The 17440-nt window shown below is 50.9% G+C and overlaps 1 protein-coding gene across 1 annotated transcript in view; it reads left to right on the top strand.

The window, feature by feature from the left end:
- The window catches only part of TRAF3IP1 (TRAF3 interacting protein 1), a 61199-nt gene that overhangs the window by 33732 nt on the left and 10027 nt on the right, over window positions 1-17440 (top strand). The gene's annotated exons all lie outside the window — the stretch shown is intronic.

Here is a 17440-nt window from a genome sequence, read left to right as displayed (position 1 = left end):
TTCCCCCCCCCCCGCCGTTAGGATGGGCCTCCCAGCCGCCTTGCTTACCCGTGGGACGTGCTTTTGTCGGGACCCACGGCTTCCCGCCAGCCACCGCCCCGGGGCGTGTGACCCTGGGGTGCCTGCCTGCAGGCACGGTGCCCCCAGCGACGGCTGGGTTTCTCTTGCAGTCCCTTTAAACATCAGAGTGTAGCTTCACTTACTGTTTTCTTAACAAAAAGGCATTTTTTGGATAGTTTTACTGGCAGCGAACAATTCCAGTAAGTTTTACACACATAAACACACACGCAGATAATTCTGCCTAAAGTGTCCTTGTTTGTCGTGCAGACGTGGCCTGGAGCCGCCAGTGAGGAGACTCGTTGAGAGTGACATTTGAGGCCCCCGGCCGCCGCGGGGTGATGCTGCCGAGGCGGCGCTGGGCGGCCCCAGCGCTGGCTCGGCCGCCGCCCACCCCCGTTGCTGTGGAACCGGAACGTGCCCTGGCCCTATGCCTGCTGCCCCTGGCAGTGTCCCTGGGACTGGAGTGTGTCCCTCCAGGCTGTCCCTGTAGGTGACCTCTGAAGCCTCACTTGGTTCCAGTTTCCTAGCCATGCTTTTCACGCAGAGCACGCTGGGCCTGTGCCTCAGGCTCCCCTGCAAGGGCCCACGGCAGAGCAGGCGTTTTGACCTCAGAAGATAAAAGGAGACAGACGTCCCTGTTGGGTGAACATTGGCTGCTTTAAAAAAGCGCAGTCAGTCCTGGGCGCCTGGGTGGCGTTGAGTGTACGTGATTGCGGCTCAGGTTCTGATCTCAGGTTGCGGGCGGAGCCCCTGCTGGGCTGTGCGCCGGGCGCGAAGCCTGCTTGGGACCCTCTGCCCCGGCCCCGCTCCTGTGTGCACATGAGCTTGCTTTCTCTCAGAAGAGTAAAAAGTGCAGAGTATTTATTTTCTTCTTATTTTTGTTTATTTTTTGAAAGACAGAGACAGAGTACAAGGTGGGGAGGGGCAGAGAGAGAGGGAGACACAGACTCTGAAGCAGCTCCAGGCTCTGAGCCGTCAGCACAGAGCCCGACACGGGGCTCGAACCCACGAACAGTGAGACCATGGCCTGAGCCGAAGTCGGACGCTTAACCGACTGAGCCCCCCAGGCGCCCCCAAAAAGTACAGTTTAGTAAGCGTCTCAAAGTCTGTGTATCACAGACAGGCAGCGAAAAAGCCAGCTGCTCAGTTTTCTTTCGTGTGTTGATAAACATCAGGTTAACACTTCACTGGCTGGTCTTCCAAAAACCTCTTAGAGTTTTTTTTTTTTTTTTTTTTAAATTTTTTTTTTTAATGTTTTATTTATTTCTAGGAGAGAGAGAGAGAGAGACAGCGTGAGCAGGGAGGGTCAGAGAGAGAGGGAGTCACAGACTGAAACAGGCTTCAGGCTCTGAGCTGGCAGTCAGCACAGAGCCCGACGCGGGGCTCGAACCCACGAACCGCGAGATCATGACCTAAGCGAAAGTCGGACGCTTAACCGACTAAGCCACCCAGGCGCCCCAAACCTCTTAGAGTTTTTTAAATAAAAAATGAAAATACACAGGAAAGGCTGATGTCCTGTCTGCCTTCGCCCCAGTCCCATCGTCCCAGGGCGGCCTCAGGGATGAGCCTGTGGGAGCTGCGCTTTGTCAGCCGTTCCCGCCGCCTCGTGGGTTTCCTCCAGGCTGCGCTGTGCTTCTCACACCCTCTCTGTTTTGATACCTGTGGATCTAGCTTATTCATCTTAACTGATAACTAGTATTCCATCGTCTATTAACTCCTTTATTGGTGGACATCGGGTTGACTCCGCCTTCCATTGTTGTGAACACACCTCTGTGTCTCCAGGCAGACAGGAGCCAGTGTCTCTGAGACCACGAGTCAGCACATGTTCTCTGCAAAGGGCCACGTAGCAAATATTTTAGGCTTATGAGCCCTACAATCTGTTGCAACTTCTCAGCTCTGCTGATAGCCTGAAGCAGCCCTAGCGAGGACCTCAGGAAACCATATGTGCACCTCTGTTCCAATAAAACTTTATTCACAACAGTAGGACCCAGCCCACGGCTGGAGTGTGCAGCCCTGCCCTAGTGCGTGTGCCCAGGCCCAGAGCTGCTGAGCGTGCACAGAGCTTCGAGTTCACCACATACCAGCTTATTCCCCAAGGTGGTTGTGCCGATCGACTCTGCCGATGGAATGCGCCTGTTTTCACGTGTCTCTGCCCTCCACAGTCAGGACGGTGAACGTGTGCATCGCCCTCCACAGTGGCCCGTGCCCTTCGGAACCCCTTCCAGCTGCCTCTCCCCGGGCCTTCCCGCCAGGACCCGCCACCTGCTCCTCTCTCTGCCTCTGGTCACTCTGTGTGACTCCCAGAGCCGTAGATCGGTGGGGTCACGTGGCTCCTTTCAGCCATCTTGTGACTTGGAGATCTATCCATTTTTCAGCATGCTGGGTCGTGGGCACGCCATAGGGATACACCCACTGTGATTGTGTGGGTACGTCCACGATACACCCCCCCAGTGGGTGTGTCCCTTTGTCAGGTGAAGAGCACCCCATTCACGTGCGTGCGAGCCCCTGTGTGGACACATACTTTTGTTCCTTTGGGCGAATACCTAGGAGTAAGATTGCTGGCTCACGTGGTAAACGTATTTTTACCTTTTTGAGGAACTGCCCGGCTGTTTTCCGAAGTGGTTGTACCATTTACGTTTCTACCACAGCAGAGAATTCTGGCTTCCCCAGGCCCCCTCTCATCAGCACTCAGGATGGCCAGGCTTTCTAAGCTTTTGTGATTTAATTTACATTTCCTTAATGGCTGATCATTCTGTCTTCACTGCTGGTTCCCTCTCTTGGTCTTTTCTTAGTAGTGAAGTCTTAGCATTGGTAACTTTTCTGTTCTCTTGAACAAATCCTTTATTTTTGATTTACCAAGTCCATTTCTTGAGTGAGTATATTCCGCTTTCCTATTTTCTTTTTGAGTTTCTGTGGGTAATTCATATTTGAATCATTAGGATTAGGTTGACCTGTGAGTGAAGGAGTGATCAAAAGCTCTTGTGGCTTCAGTGAGGTGGAAAGTACTTTAGCTCCTGAGTCAGTCTGGAGGTAGCTGTGGCCCAGGCACCTCCTGCCTCATTCCTCCGCATGTGTGACCCCCGTGCGCCAGGGCACCTCACGGGCCAAGGTGGCTGAGCCAGGTCCAGCCAGGATTGCCTGCCAGTCAGCAGGAAGGAGGGGAGGGGAGGAGAAAAGCATGTCCCTTTCCTTCCAGACTCGTGGAAGCTGCGCGCACCGCTTCTGTGACACTGGCCAGATCTTTGTCACTAAGGGGCCGTGAAGTGAAATCTTTATTCCAGGAATCTATGCGCTAAGCTAAAAATCAGGGTTTCCGCATACACTAGAATTTGCCAAATTTTCTCCCTGCCTGGCGTGCTCAGAAAATGATATTTGCAAGGCACACGGGTCAGCGGAGGAGGCCGCTGCCTGGCTCGGGCCGAGGGTTTCTGGAACNAGCTGTGCCTTCTCCAGCCTTTCTCCGGGAGCTGTTTCGTTCTCGGTTTACAAAGTCGTGGCATAAAGATGTTTCAACTGTGCCTTTATGATTTTAAAAATACGTCTGTGGTTATAAGTTTCCTTTCCTTCCAAAAATTTTGTGTCTTTTTACCTTGAGACTTTAAAGAAGTGATTGAAATCGACACCCTCCAGCAAAGAATCAACTTTTGGTTTTGTAGATATACACTTTGGTTTTCATTTCATTGAGTTCTATTCTTTAATTTTCCTTTTAATTTCTTTGGTTACTTACATTTTTAGTCCTTGTGTAAAATACATAGCTCTTTTATTTTTAGTTATCATTTTATTTTATTTTACTTATTTTTTTTAGAGAGAGAGAGAGATCGCATCAGTCGGGGAGAGGGGCAGAGGGAGCGGGAGAGAGAATCCTAAGCAGGCTTCATGTTCAGTGCAGAGCCTGACTCGGGGCTCAATCCCACAACCCTGGGATCATGACCTGTGCTGAAATTAAGAGTCAGACGCTTAACCGACTGAACCACCCAGGTGCCCGAGTCTTTGCCATTTTTTAAATTAATTAATTCATCTATTTTAGGTTTATTTATTTTGAGAGAGAGAGAGAGAGAATAAGAGCACTTGAGCAGGTTTGGGGCAGAGAGGGAGGGAGAGAGAGAATCCCAAGCAGGCTTCATTGTGTCTGTGTATAGCCCAATGTGGGGCTTGAGCTCACGAATCATGAGATCATGACCTGAGCCGAAGTCAGACACTTAACTGACTGAGTCACCCAGGTGCCCCTGAGTTTGTGTCATTTTAAACAAATATATTTAAGGCTATACATTTTGTTTTAAGCATGGTTTATCTCGAATTTTTAATAAATTCTTTTAATTTGAATATGAAATGCTTTATTTATTTTTTATCATGTGGGCTGTTCAGGAAGCTGTTCTATAGCTTTGAAACATAAGGGTTTTTAAAAAGTCTTTTTATTGACACTTTCTAATACAATTTCACATTCAAAGACCATGGTCTGTGTAATATCGACTATTTGGAGCTGAGCCTTTCTCTGGGGCCGTGTCTGAGGGCAGTTTTCATGGGTGTCCCAGAGAGCTTGCAAGGGGCGTCTGCCCTCTGCGCTTCGGATCCAGACTCCAGTGCGCCTGGTTTTGCAGACAGGCGGCTGTGAGAACAGACGTTCAGGATGTGTCGGCCGCATCTGCCTGTTGCCATTACCAGTTTATACGCAGTAGTCATAATAGTAGTTGCTCATCTTCTCTCTCACTCAAAAATCAGAGAGTAGATGTTTTCTCTGCTTTCTGCATAAACTGTAGTGTGCCTTTAGTCTTGGTGCTTTGTATTTTTTTTTGGACGGAGGCTTGTGTTTGCAGTGCTGAGGAAATTAATGCTTGTAGTCGAGCCATGTCTCCAGCCCGTCTTTGAAGTTGCGCTGGAAGGGAAGCTATTTCTTATGGTACTAATGGACTTGAATAATACGTTCTAGAATAAATATGCAGATCAGGCCGCTTTGGGCATTTTCTTCATTATCCTGACCGACTTGTTCTCTTTTCAAGAGGAAATATAAACTTTGTTAATAGTAAGATACTGGCCCATGCCAGCATTTTCTTCCCTTTCACATTTATGAAGAAGTTTTTGAAAAACAACCAGAAAAGCAGTTTTATTAGTGTTTCTTATGCTTTAAAAATACTTGCTTTTTGAACTTCATAAATAAGATGCCTGAGAGTGATATCCGGCCATTCAGACTCGGCTCCCTCACTCTGAGGGAGGATTTGCTCAGGGTTCTTCCCGCGTCCTGCTTTTCTGTTTCCTTGTACCTTCTCTCTCAGGTTTCTCCCTGTTGTGTCTGTTCTAATCGAATGTCAACTTTAGATGATTTTTCTTTTCATTCAAATTATTTTTTTAAATTTATTTATTTTGAGAGCAACAATTTGAGTGAGAGCCAGGGGAGAGAGAGAGAGAGAGAGAGAGAGAGAGAGAGAGAATCCAAGAGGCTCTTTGCCACCAGCCCCGAGCCCAGTGTGGGGCTTGAACTCATGAACCATGAGATCCTGACCTGAGCCGCAATCAAGAATCAGACGCTTAACTGACTGAGCCACCCAGGCACCTCTCATTCAAATTTTTTATTTTGAAATAGAGTATTTCTCTTCGTGGATTTCTTTTTTAGTTCATTCAAAGTTTTTGTGATTTCACTCTCTTCATCTTTCTAAAAAATTTTTTTTTCATGTTTATTTTTGAGAGAGCGGGCATGCCCTTGCATGAGGGGGGAGGGGGAGAGGCAGAGAGAGAGAGAGGGAGACACAGACCCCGGGGCAGGCTCCGGGCTCTGAGCTGTCAGCACAGACAGCAGGGCTCGAACTCACAACCCGTGACTGTGACCTGAGCCCCCCAGGCGCCCCTCTCTCTTCACTTTTCTTGGCCACGCAAACTGCATCTTTTGGAGGTCATATATAAGTTCACATGTCAACTTGGTGTCTGTGTTTCCTTTGATGTGAATGTATGTATTTTACTGCCCTTCTCGGTGAAAGTAGTAATGAGAGGCTAATGTAGCAACCCGCTGGCTATAGAGATCATGGATAGTGATCCGCAAGAAGCATTTCTTTGGCAACGTGTATCTCGACATGACTCTTTTTTTTTTAATGTTTATTTTTTTGGGGGGGGGGAGAGGGAGGAAGGGACAGAGAGAGAAGGAGACTGAGAATCCCAAGCAGGCTCTCTGTGTCATCAGCGCAGAGCCCGATGTGGGGTTTGAACCCATGAACTGGGTGGGGAACTACAAAATCATGACCTGAGCCAAAGTTGGACACTCAACCTACCGAACCCCCCAGGCGCCCCTTGAGATGACTCTTGATGGATGAAATGACCTCATCATGCACATGTATTTTAGGTACAGTAAGTCATATATAGTGAACGACTGTTGCCTGAATTCTTTTTTTTTTTTTCAAATATGTTTTTTTTTTTAAATGTTTTTTTTATTTATTTCTAGGAGACAGAGAGAAAGACAGCGTGAGCAGGGGAGGGTCAGAGAGAGAGGGAGTCACAGACTGAAACAGGCTCCAGGCTCTGAGCTGGCAGTCAGCACAGAGCCCGATGCGGGGCTCGAACCCACGAACCGCGAGATCATGACCTAAGCGAAAGTCGGACACTTAACCGACTAAGCCACCCAGGCGCCCCAACTGTTGCCTGAATTCTTACCTGAATGTCGGGATTTCGGTTTTATTCTCTTAGCTTGGCGATCTGAATAGATCTTTAGGTGATTTCTTACTGTGGTCACTAGGTGGTGCAATTTCATCACAAATACTTGAACCCTGTCCGCAAAATGCTCTTTAGAATCCCTCCTCAGCTGAAATCCTGCACCTGATAAAACATATTTTTAGTCTGGAAGTTTGTGGTCCCAGTATTATCGGAAACAACAGAAATATTGTTTCCATTTAAATTGCTGCGAAGGAATCAAAAGGGACACGTGCTATGACTTCAGCGGCCAAGCTGGGGAACCACTGACCCTCACTTTAGTCAGAAAGGGTGAGTTGATTGTTTATTTTAGGAAATAAGGTCATCGTTTTATGTTCCCAAGTAGGGCAGTGTCTGGCAGTATGCAGCCTGTGGATTTTAGAGTCTGGATGTAAAATTAAATTGTCACCAGCAAATTATCACTATCACTTAGAAATATTTTCAGATACGTGCCGCGGATATATTCTAGATTGTGAAAACAGTCTAGAAACCCTTAAAAAGTCACAGGTATGTGAACTTTGTGAAGATCATCATGAATAAATAGGCCTTCTTTGCATAAACAAAGGTCATCATGTGGATAAAGTATCAGCGTACTTTACCTGAAAATATATACGTGTGTGATTTAAAATTGGATTGCAGAAGTGAATGGCTGTCAGCTTCTGTTGCGTACGTTTACTCAGTGAATGGTAACGTGAGTAAAGTTTTTATTTTTACTCAAAACGTCAACTTGACATTTGTATCATATTACATTTATCACTTTTCTTAGACTTAGTCAGTTTGGGCCTGACAATGTCCTATTTGCTCTGTGTACACAAGTCTTGAGTTTGACTCCCCAGCCCAAGTCTGTAGACAAAGTTGGGTGCTCAGTGCAGGTGCCCGTGTTGACACGTAGTCACCGTGGTGCTATGAGGGCTCGAGTTGTAGCCTCAGGACAAAAGTCAGTGGCTAAGGATCAGTCTGAGAGGTGGGCGAGGTTTTGCGGCCCCCAGTGCGGCTGCGGGACGGTCAGGGAGCAGTTCCAGAGGCGGCGGCCGCCCAGCGAGTGCAGGGAGGCCGGGGAGGCCGGGCCTGCTGGAGAGTTCTGTGTGGTTCGCAGAGGCCTGAAGACTCGCACAGGCACCAGTGAGGCCTCAGGAAGGTGTTGGAGGGGAAAGGACCGTGGAGAGGACAGAGAGGCCGCGCCTGGGCCAGCGGTTGCCGTGGTCTGGCTTCGTTCTCCTCAGCTGGGAGCCGCGTCGCTGGGCCGGGCCCCCGGGGCCTCTGCTTGTCTGGGGTTCCGCAGGGGACCGCGGTGAGGAGAGCTTTCCCCTCTTGGGTCTTGTTCCCACGCGTGACCTCCTCTGATGTCACCCTGGCGCCCGGGGGGTCGGGGAGCCCCAGGCCTGCGTCCCAGCTGTCTTCCGGCTCCTGGACACAGGGGCTTCACTCAGGAGGGCACACGGGCTCCTTGGGGACAGCAGGCGGGCCTCAGGTGTGCAGGCACCCTGTGCACGTGGGGACCCAGGCCCTGTCGTGCGTGGAGCTCGGCTTTAGGTGAAGCAGTTGTTTCCAGAGCTATTTTATTTTATTATGTTTTTATTTATTATTGACAGACACACAGAGACAGAGCACAAGCAAGGGAGGGGCAGAGAGAGGAGGGAGACACAGAATCCGAAGCAGCTCTAGGCTCTGAGCTGTCAGCACGGAGCCCGATGCGGGGCTCGAACCCACAGACTGTGAGATCATGACCTGAGTGGAAGTTGGACACTTAACCGACTGAGCCACCCAGGCGCCCCTCCAGAGCTGTTTTAATCCTGAAATTCCATGTTTCTTTGGCCTCACTTTAAAGAAAGAAATTTATTTCCTGGAGATTTTTTTTCTTATTCCTAGTTATTTTTGTCCTTTCTATAACATATGCATTTGTGCTCATTGTTTTAAGTGAGAAATGCATTTCTTTTACTTTCCTGGTTCCCACCTCTGTGTCGTCCCTGCCTGTTCACTTCTGACCTGAGACGCAGCTTCCCGCAAAGCACTCTGCTGCTGCAGGGACAGGCGTGGTGGACAAATGGCCCACTAACCTGGGTGACACGGGCTCAGAAGGGACGGACATGGCCAGTGGCACAGCCCTATCCCTCTTCTTTGGGAGGTGGGTTTCAAGGGAGCTTTTAGGGTAAAAAATAACTGAAATGCTTGACACCAAAATACGTACTTTGATTTCCTACTCATAGCAGTGATGCACGTATAATTTTTCATGTTGGAGCCTGATCAAGGTTTTCTGATTGAAAAAGCTTATACTCCACATAAGCTTTAAGTTTCACAGAATATTCTTAAATCCCTTACAAGGAAAAAAGATATTAAAATAAAATACAAACGTGTTTATTTCGGACATTCAGTTGTTTATAAATGAGAGATAAAATACACCGTGTGTTATGTGTTAACGCACGGCCTGAAGTTCGCTCTTACAGATGCGCTCCGTTACAAACTTGATAATTCTAAACGTTTTCTTCTTTAGGTTTTGAAACTTGAGAGTAATGTCCAAATATTCATATTTTTGGTACTGACTGGGTTTGCAGGTAGCTCATGAAAGCTTTACCGTACTACAGGTAGAGTTCATCTGCAGTGAAAGATGATAGAAAATTAGGTTGTAATTATAACAAATAAAGCAAATAGAGTTCATTGTTTCACACAGTGTTAAAAGCATCTTTGGGAGAAAAACAGATTTAGAAGCAGGTCAGTTGTTTAAAGTTGTACGGCCACATTTGGGAACTTTCAGGGCCGGACAGAGCGTGTCACGCTGTCCTTGCAGGTCTCCCCTGCTGGGCTCCTGTTTGGTGCCGTCGGGGTTCGGCGCTCAGCCTCCAGCGAGTGGAGCCGCCCCTGGTCTGGGAAGGAAGGGCTTCTCCGACTGCGCGTCAAGTGGGTGGCAGCGGGGACCACAGTGTCCCAGCGCGCGGCCAGCTTGGCTTGGATGGGCTGCAGCTCAGAGACGTGCCCCCTGCCCCCCACCTGCAAACTGCTTGAGAACAAATGGCCCGCCTCACCTCACCCCTGAGCACCTGACAGATGCTAGACGGGGACGGTCTACGTCAGGGCCGCAGGGGCGCCCGGGCTGGGAGGGGGGCGGTGCCACCCAGGCCCCCGGCGCGCCCTGCACAGAAGCACCCAGCCCGGAAGCAGGGCGCCCCTGCGTTTCTGTGACCTTGTCCGCCTTGTCTGGGGGGCCCTCGAGTCAGCGGCTGTGTCCCCGCCGTCTGCCCTGCTGTTCAGGAGTTCTGGCCCGCTTTCCAGCTCCGCAGCACGTCCGGGCCCCTCCCTTACTCTCCCGGCCGCAGGGCCACCACCTCCCCCGCTTCCTCTTGGTGGGGAACGGCGCCTGCTGTCTGTGCGCTCGGGGCCCCTCGGTGTCCGAGCCACAGGAACTGTGTGCGTGCGTGTGTGCGTGCGTGTGTACATACGTGCACACCGTGCGGATCAGGCTGGTTTCCTTGCTTCACTCTCAATCCCCTTCTCCGGTCATGAGGAACATGGCTGGCATTGTCCTTAATAGACCGACTTGGTGAATGGATCCTGTGTCTCCGGTTGCTGCTACTACTGGTGGCCTGTGTGCGTGTCCTCTTCACCCGCACTGGGCTCCAGCAACCCCTGCCCCGTGGGCGGCTCCTCACGGCTCCTGGGCTAGCCATTTCCCCAGTAGGACTGTCTCCACCCTGTGCTGGCGCTCGCACCCCTCGCCCGCGTGACGTCCTGACTCCGGCCCGTGGCGCTCCCCCGCCTCCTCCCTGGTGCAGGTGCCCGCTTGCTTGGCCCACATAACGGGCTTGAGAACTGAATGTTCAGGAGGAAGAGACCAGCCGCTCACTGTCCCGGGGAGTGGAACGTCGTGGAACGTCGTCGGGTGGAGGCCTGCGTCTCTGCTGCGGCCGGCACGGTGCTGGACGGAAGTCACCCTTACCTTGCTGACTCGGTGATTTCAGCTAACTAAACACCAGTTAGAAGAGACGGGCGAGCAGAACAGAACAAATGATCATAGGTGAAGCGGCACTTGGCAGAAGGAAATAAAACTGTTCGGAAGGACAGTAGGAGTTTTCGCGATGCTTCTGCAGGAAGAGGGACCGGTAAGGAGGTGCCGCAGCCTCGCGGAGCCCCCCGCCGACCCCTCACGCGGTGGCTCCTGCGCGGAGCCCTGCACGGCCTGAGCGCAGGCCCGTGCTTTTCGGCGCCACCGCGGAAGTCGCGGCTTGGACCGTAACACAGGTTTCTGAGCAGCGGGGTGAGAATGGTACCTCTGGCCCAGCTGGGATGTGAGACCAAGTAGGACTTTTAGGGGCACTGTGGTCCTTTCACACACAGCAAGCGCTCGGCCTGCCATGGGCCTGCCCCGTAAAGGGCTTTTCATGTTCCAGGAAGGAAATATCGTGAGAAACAAGAGGTTCTTTTCAAAAAAGCCAGAGTCACCTTTGCTGTTAGGTTTGCCCCGCAGCCCTCCCTGCCCGGAGGGGCGGGAGCTGTGGCTGCGGGTTCGTCCTGCCCAGTCAGGCCGGCGTCCCGGGTGAGAAGTAAGGAAAGGCCTACCCAGGCGGTGTGGGGCCCCCAAAATATGGCTCTTGGATCCTTGAAAAAATAAATTGCCTAAAACATAGCTTACCAGGGGAGCTAGGAAACGCAAACGTGAAAAACCCACACCCCTGGAGAGGCCAGCAGAGCACGTGCTGACGCGTGCCGGGGCCGCCCGTCCCCTGTGGCGGGGAAGCACCTGGAAAGCAGCCAGTCTGACCTGGAACACGTGGTTAGTATAAAATTCGCAGTGGATTTCGAAGACTTAGGAAAAAAGGGTAGAAAATATCTCATTAGTAATTTTTTAAATTTAAATTTAATTGTATTTTTTTAAGCTTACTTGTCTTGAGAGAGAGAGAAAGAGCATGCGTGCGGTGGGGTCGGGGGCGGGGGGGGGAGGGCTGTCAGCGCAGAGCTGGATGCGGGGCTCGAACTCACAGGCTGTGAGGTTATGACCCGAGCCGAGATCAAGAGTTGGACACTTAACCAACTGAGCCCCCAGGCGCCCTCGTTAGTAATTTTTATATTGGATACATGTTGAAACAATATTTATTTATTTATTTATTTTTAAGTTTATTTATTTAGCGAGAGAGAGAGAGAGACAGAGTGCGAGCGAGTACGCACAAAGTGGGACAAGGGCAGAGAGGGAGAGAGAATCCCAAGCAGGCTATGCACCGTCAGCGCAGAGCCCGATGCGGGGCTCGAACCCACACACTGTGAGATTGTGACCTGAGCCGAGATCAAGAGTTGGACACTTAACCAACTGAGCCCCCTCAGGCGCCCCTTGAAACAATATTTTAGGTATATTGAGTTAAATAAAATGCACTGAAATTAATTTTACCTCTTAGTTTTTAATGAAGCTAGCAGCAACCAGTAGGAAAGAAAACTGCTTAAGCAAATCGAATCGAGTATAACTGTCACTATAGAACTCAGTGCAAAAGCCCTAAACCAGTTTTTGAAAAATCAGTTTTATGGAAGAATAGCATAATAAGAGTTGATGTTAGAGGTAGAGAGTCATGGGGGGTAAAATCCCATGAGAATCATCATTCAGAACTTTCCCCCTTCACTTTCTTTTAGGTGTTTTTTGATGGCCGAGTTTTTCCTTTTAATATAGTTAAATTCCTCATGCTTCACTCTTGTGTTTAGTGTTTTTTGTGTCTTAGTTAAAAAATCCTTCTCTACCCTAAGGTCTGAAAGATATTTTATTCTTTTTTTTTCTTTTTTTAATATTTTTTATTTATTTCTAGGAGAGAGAGAGACAGCGTGAGCAGGGGAGGGTCAGAGAGAGAGGGAGACACAGACTCTGAAATAGGCTCCAGGCTCTGAGCTGGCAGTCAGCACAGAGCCCGATGCAGGGCTCGAACCCACGAACCGCGAGATCATGACCCAAGCGAAAGTCGGACGCTTAACCGAATAAGCCACCCAGGTGCCTCCGAAAGATGTTTTATTCTTTTTAAAAGATTAAAACTTTGTTTTGACATTTCAGCCCTTAATCCACTTGGAGTTGATTTTCCAGAGTTCTGTGAGATAGAGTGCAGTTTCCCCCCAATATGAATAACCAGGTTTTCATCTGCTCCCCACAGCTCTGCACTGTTGCCTCAGCCGTATGTCAACGGTATGTGTGCCCACGGCGCTTTCTGGAGCCTGTACTCCAGAGGTTAGCTGGCTTTTTCTAGAAGGGGTCAGAAAGCACATATTTTCAGCTGTGAGAGCCACGCACGCTGTCAATGGTACTCAGCCTCGCAAGAGCAGCCATCAACACGCAAACGGACCAGGCTGGCTAGGCTCCAATAAAATCGTATTTATGGATACCAAAAGGCAAATCTTCTAGAACTCTCTTGTGTCACAAAATACTACCCTTTCAGTATTGTTTTCAACTGTTTATTTTGTAAAAGCTGTTCTTAGCTTATGGGCTGTACAAAGAAAAGAGGCAGTGGGCCAGTCTGGAGGCTGTGGTCTGTGTCCCCGGCCCTGCCCTGTTCCGCTCTGCTTCGATTAGCCTTCTATCGAGGCCTTGTATCCGGTGACCTGGCTATTTTGGTCCTTCCCACTCCCATAGCAGCGCTGTAAGCAGCCTACTGAGCACTGTGAAAACCCGCTTGGGAACTTAGTAGGCATGTGATGAGCAGCAGTCTCTCTGGGTACTTGGCCGCCTTTGCTGCCTCGCAGTGAACATCTGTGATTTTTTTCTGTAGTGAGTGTGCCCAACATTCGGTAGATTTGTATCTGGGCACTCGAGGTTATTCTGCTCTCAGAAATACTCTGTTTTAAATTGTTTTCTCATCATTGGTGGGTAGAAATGCTGTTGAGTTACAACCACTTCCTTGATAAGCTGTCGTTTGAAAAAGACGTCTGTTGATTCTTTGGTGTTTTCTGTGCCGTGGGAGCAGCTGGATACTAACCCAGAGGGTGTGAGACGCAGGTACTGCCGTCTCCCCGGTTCGAGGCGGGGGCATCAGGAGGTTAAGGGACTCGGCTGGGGCCGAGGGAGTGGCGAGCGCCAGAGCTGGGGGCAGGTGCAGCGTGTGGCCCGCCTCTGAGCTCGCGCCCTGCGCTGCGCCCGTGTCGCTGTTGCCCTGAGTCCCAGCGGCCTTTCCCCGTCTCCGGTCCTCACACCGTCCTGGCCGTTGTCTGGTTAGTCCCGCTGGGTGTCCAGTACCCGGGGAGAAGGAACAGCGAGAGTAACACCTTCTTCCCTTCTGATTTTCTTTTAAAAGTTTATTTTTTATTTTTGAGGGAGAGAGAGAGCACGTGGGGAGGGGCAGAGAGAGAGAGGGAGACACAGACTCTGAAGCAGCTCCAGGCTCCGAGCTGTCAGCACAGAGCCCGACGCGGGGCTCGAACCCACGAACAGTGAGACCATGACCTGAGCTGAAGTCAGAGGCTCAACCGACTGAGCCCCCAGGGGCCCCTAAAGTGTATTTTTAAACTAGTTTCTTTTGTTGCCCCTGCCTGTAGCCTAGAAAATGATTATAAAATGTAAAGCGCGTAAACTTGGAATCTTACGTCTTTTGAAAGATACTTAGCGGTACCTCCGCTTAGAGCCACTGGTGCATTGACCGTATTATGACACCCTGGCGCCAGGGCCCCTCCTCAGACGGTCCTCGCGTTGGCCCTGCATCGGTTGCTTAGTTTCCCAGCTGATTCTCAGGCACAGCCGGGGAGCAGAAGTCGCCGTAGAACTTGTGGTCCCGGTGGTGCCGAGCCCTGGAGGAGCGAGGCGGGAAACTGGCTGCGCTGGCCGCTGGTTCCCGTGCACAAGGCTGGTCCCGTCAAACCCTCGGAAGACCTGGAGTCTTCTTTGCGCGTGGAGAGGACAGAGCCTGTCCCTGCCTGGGTCCCTGGGCAGTGGCGGGAACTGGATTTGGCTCATTTGAGTGGGAAGCTGTGGAGTTGAGGCTAATATGGAAGATTCTTCCTGACCAGTAGGAAACGTGCCCCGCCGTCCTGCCTGGAGACCTGGGCGTGGGCCAGTTACACGTTCCCCCCCCAACCCCCCCGGCTCCCCTGAGTGCATGGGGGCCTGGGCGGATCCCTCGCTGACCCACGTGCCCAGGCTGCTGTGTGAGCAGCAGCGAAGAGCCCAGTCCCTCCCTGGGCACGTTTGCTGACCTCCTGGTGCTCCCCGCCCCCCAGGTAGCCCTGCTGTGAGAGGCCTGCGCACCTGGTGATCTTGAGCCCTGAAACCTACATAACAAACACACAGGTGTAGAGAGACAAGGGTAGCGTGTGGTGGGATGAATGTGGGATAGACATGTGTCCGTGGCTTCGATTGCGTGCAGATGTATGGTGGATGCGTAAACGGGAGGGCCACGGCTGGAAGGCAAGGACCTTCCTGGGAGTGACTTCTGCAACCTGAGTTCTTCCCAGTCTGTTGGGTCTGCTCCTCAGGTTTGGTTTTCTGAGGGTTCTCTCGGAGTCTGCTGTCCTGTTCACAAAATGCCCCTGGTTTTCTCCTCAAGGACAGCACTCAGCACTGAGCCTGGTGTCTTTTGGGGCCGTGTGCATAGAGCTTCAGGGCAGGGGGCCCAGACGCGAAATTCCTCCCCAGTCGGTGTTTGTGTGGTGTGTGTGGGCGCTCTGACCTGGGGTGCGTGTGTGTTTACTGTGTTCACGTCCCGACGGGCTGACCCTCCTCAGCAAATAGTGACATGACCTTCTTTGTCTCTCATCACGGGTTTTGGCTAAAGGTCTCTTTTGTCTGCTCTAATACGAGTAGCCTCTTCTGCTCTCCTTTGCTTTCCATTTGCATAGAATACCTCTTCCCATCCCTTTGTGCCAATTAGTGTATCCGTAAAGCTGCAGTGAGTCTTGTCAGAAGCACATGGCTGGGTCTTGTTTTTTAATCCATCTGGCAACTCTGTGCCTTTTGAGTGGAGAATCTAATCCATTTATATTTAGGGTAATTGCTGACAGGTAAGGAGGCACTAACACTGTCTTACTGTTTTCTGGCTGTTTTCATAGTTCTCTTGTTCTGTTCTCTGGCTCTGTCCATTGTGAATTCATGGTTTCCGGCAGGGTGTGCGCCGACTCCCTTCGCTCTGTTTTGGGAGTCCACTGCAGGTTTTTACTTTGCGGTTACCACAAAGCTTACATAAAACACCTTATAGGTAAAGGTCCATTTTGCGCTGATAATAAGTTAACTTCAGAAGTGCACAAAAACTCTTTTTAAAACCCTTTTACTCCCCGTTTTTATGTTTTATGTCACAGTTCGCCTCCTTATACCATGTGTTCATTAACAAAGGGTTATGACTGTAGTTTTAGTACTGTGTCCTTTCACCTTAAGAGTCAGGTGGCTGACACCCCTCCTCACGGCGGCGTGAGGGGCCTGAGGCGGCCGCGCGCTCCTCGCCGCCAGTGTGATTCCTGACCTGGCCCGCACTCACAGTCCCACCTGCTGCGCCTTTCCCTGCGGCTCGGCGACTCGTCTGGGGATTTCCTGTGAGGCGGGTCTGCTGCTCGCGAACCCCTCCTCTCTGCTTGTGTGGGGTCGTGTTTGTGTCCTCCCCTTCATCTCCAAAGGACAGCGCCGTGGGCTCGCATCCTCATGGGCACTTGGTTTCTCTCGGCCTCGAACCGTATCTTCTTGCTCCTTCCGGGCCAGAAATCGGCGGCCTTAGGGGGTTCCTTGTGAGGTGCAGGCTTTTCTCTTGCTGCCTTGAAGATTCTCTGTGTGTGCTTTTCCAGTTCTGTTCTAAGGTGTGTGGAGAAGGCCTCCTGAAGGGGAGTTTGTGTGGTGAACTTGGTGAGCGTCATGAACTTGGAATACCCGGATCTCTCCCCAGACTTGGGGTGGTCCAGCCATTGCTTCCTTGAATAAATGATCTGCCCCTCCTCCTCCCCGCCCCTTCTGGGCTCCGGCAATTCGCAGATTGCTTCCTTTGATCCTGTGCCACGGATCACACGGGCTTTCTTTACCCCCTTCACTCTTTTTGTTCCTTTCTGTTTTCCTTGGGCTGGAGAACTTCAGAGGCCTGTCCTATAATTCACACATTCTTTCCTCCTCATGCATCCTGATGTTGGTGCACTCTCTGTTGTGTTTGTTTCCTTTGTCTCTTCTGCTCCACAATTTCTAGAGGTTCTTTTTCATGATTTCTGTCTCTCTGTTAAACCACTCATTTTTTCCCTGTATTATCCTCCAGATTTATTGAACTGTCTTTCTGTGTTTTCTTGTAGCTCATTGAACTTCTGTAAAACAACTGTTCTGAATTCCTCGCCAGGTGGATTGCAGACCTCCCGTTTTGGGGTCGGTTACTGGATGGTCACGGAGATATTTGGCTGCTGATGTGTTGATGTTTCCCCGATTGTCATGTTCCTTGGAGTCCCGTGCTGCTGTGTTCACCTTGAAGTAGCAGTGACGTCTCCCATCTTGACTCACTGACTTCAGGAGACACGGAACCTTCTGTCAGCCCCGCTGGGGATTCTGATGCTTTTTCAGACCTTCTGTGGACCCACCTGCCGTGTGTTGCTTGCTCCCTCTTGGGACAGAATTCTTTGTGCCTTCTCTCGACCCTGCAGTGCCCCAGGGCGGCCGGGTGCTGACAGCCCCCTTTCGCTTCCCCAGGGGCCGAGCTACAGCTCTTGTCGGTGGTCGCTCCCTGGCCTGCACATTTGGGCACGCGCTGGCCACCTGCCCAAGCTCGCTCTTGTTGTCGCCAGGGGCGCATGCAGGGAG

Source organism: Crocuta crocuta, unplaced genomic scaffold (genome assembly GCF_008692635.1).
Source record: "Crocuta crocuta isolate KB4526 unplaced genomic scaffold, BGI_CrCroc_1.0 scaffold290, whole genome shotgun sequence".
Lineage (NCBI taxonomy): Eukaryota > Metazoa > Chordata > Mammalia > Carnivora > Hyaenidae > Crocuta > Crocuta crocuta.
The sequence above is the reverse complement of the archived record's forward strand: the minus strand, read 5'-3'. Positions and strand labels throughout refer to the sequence as shown.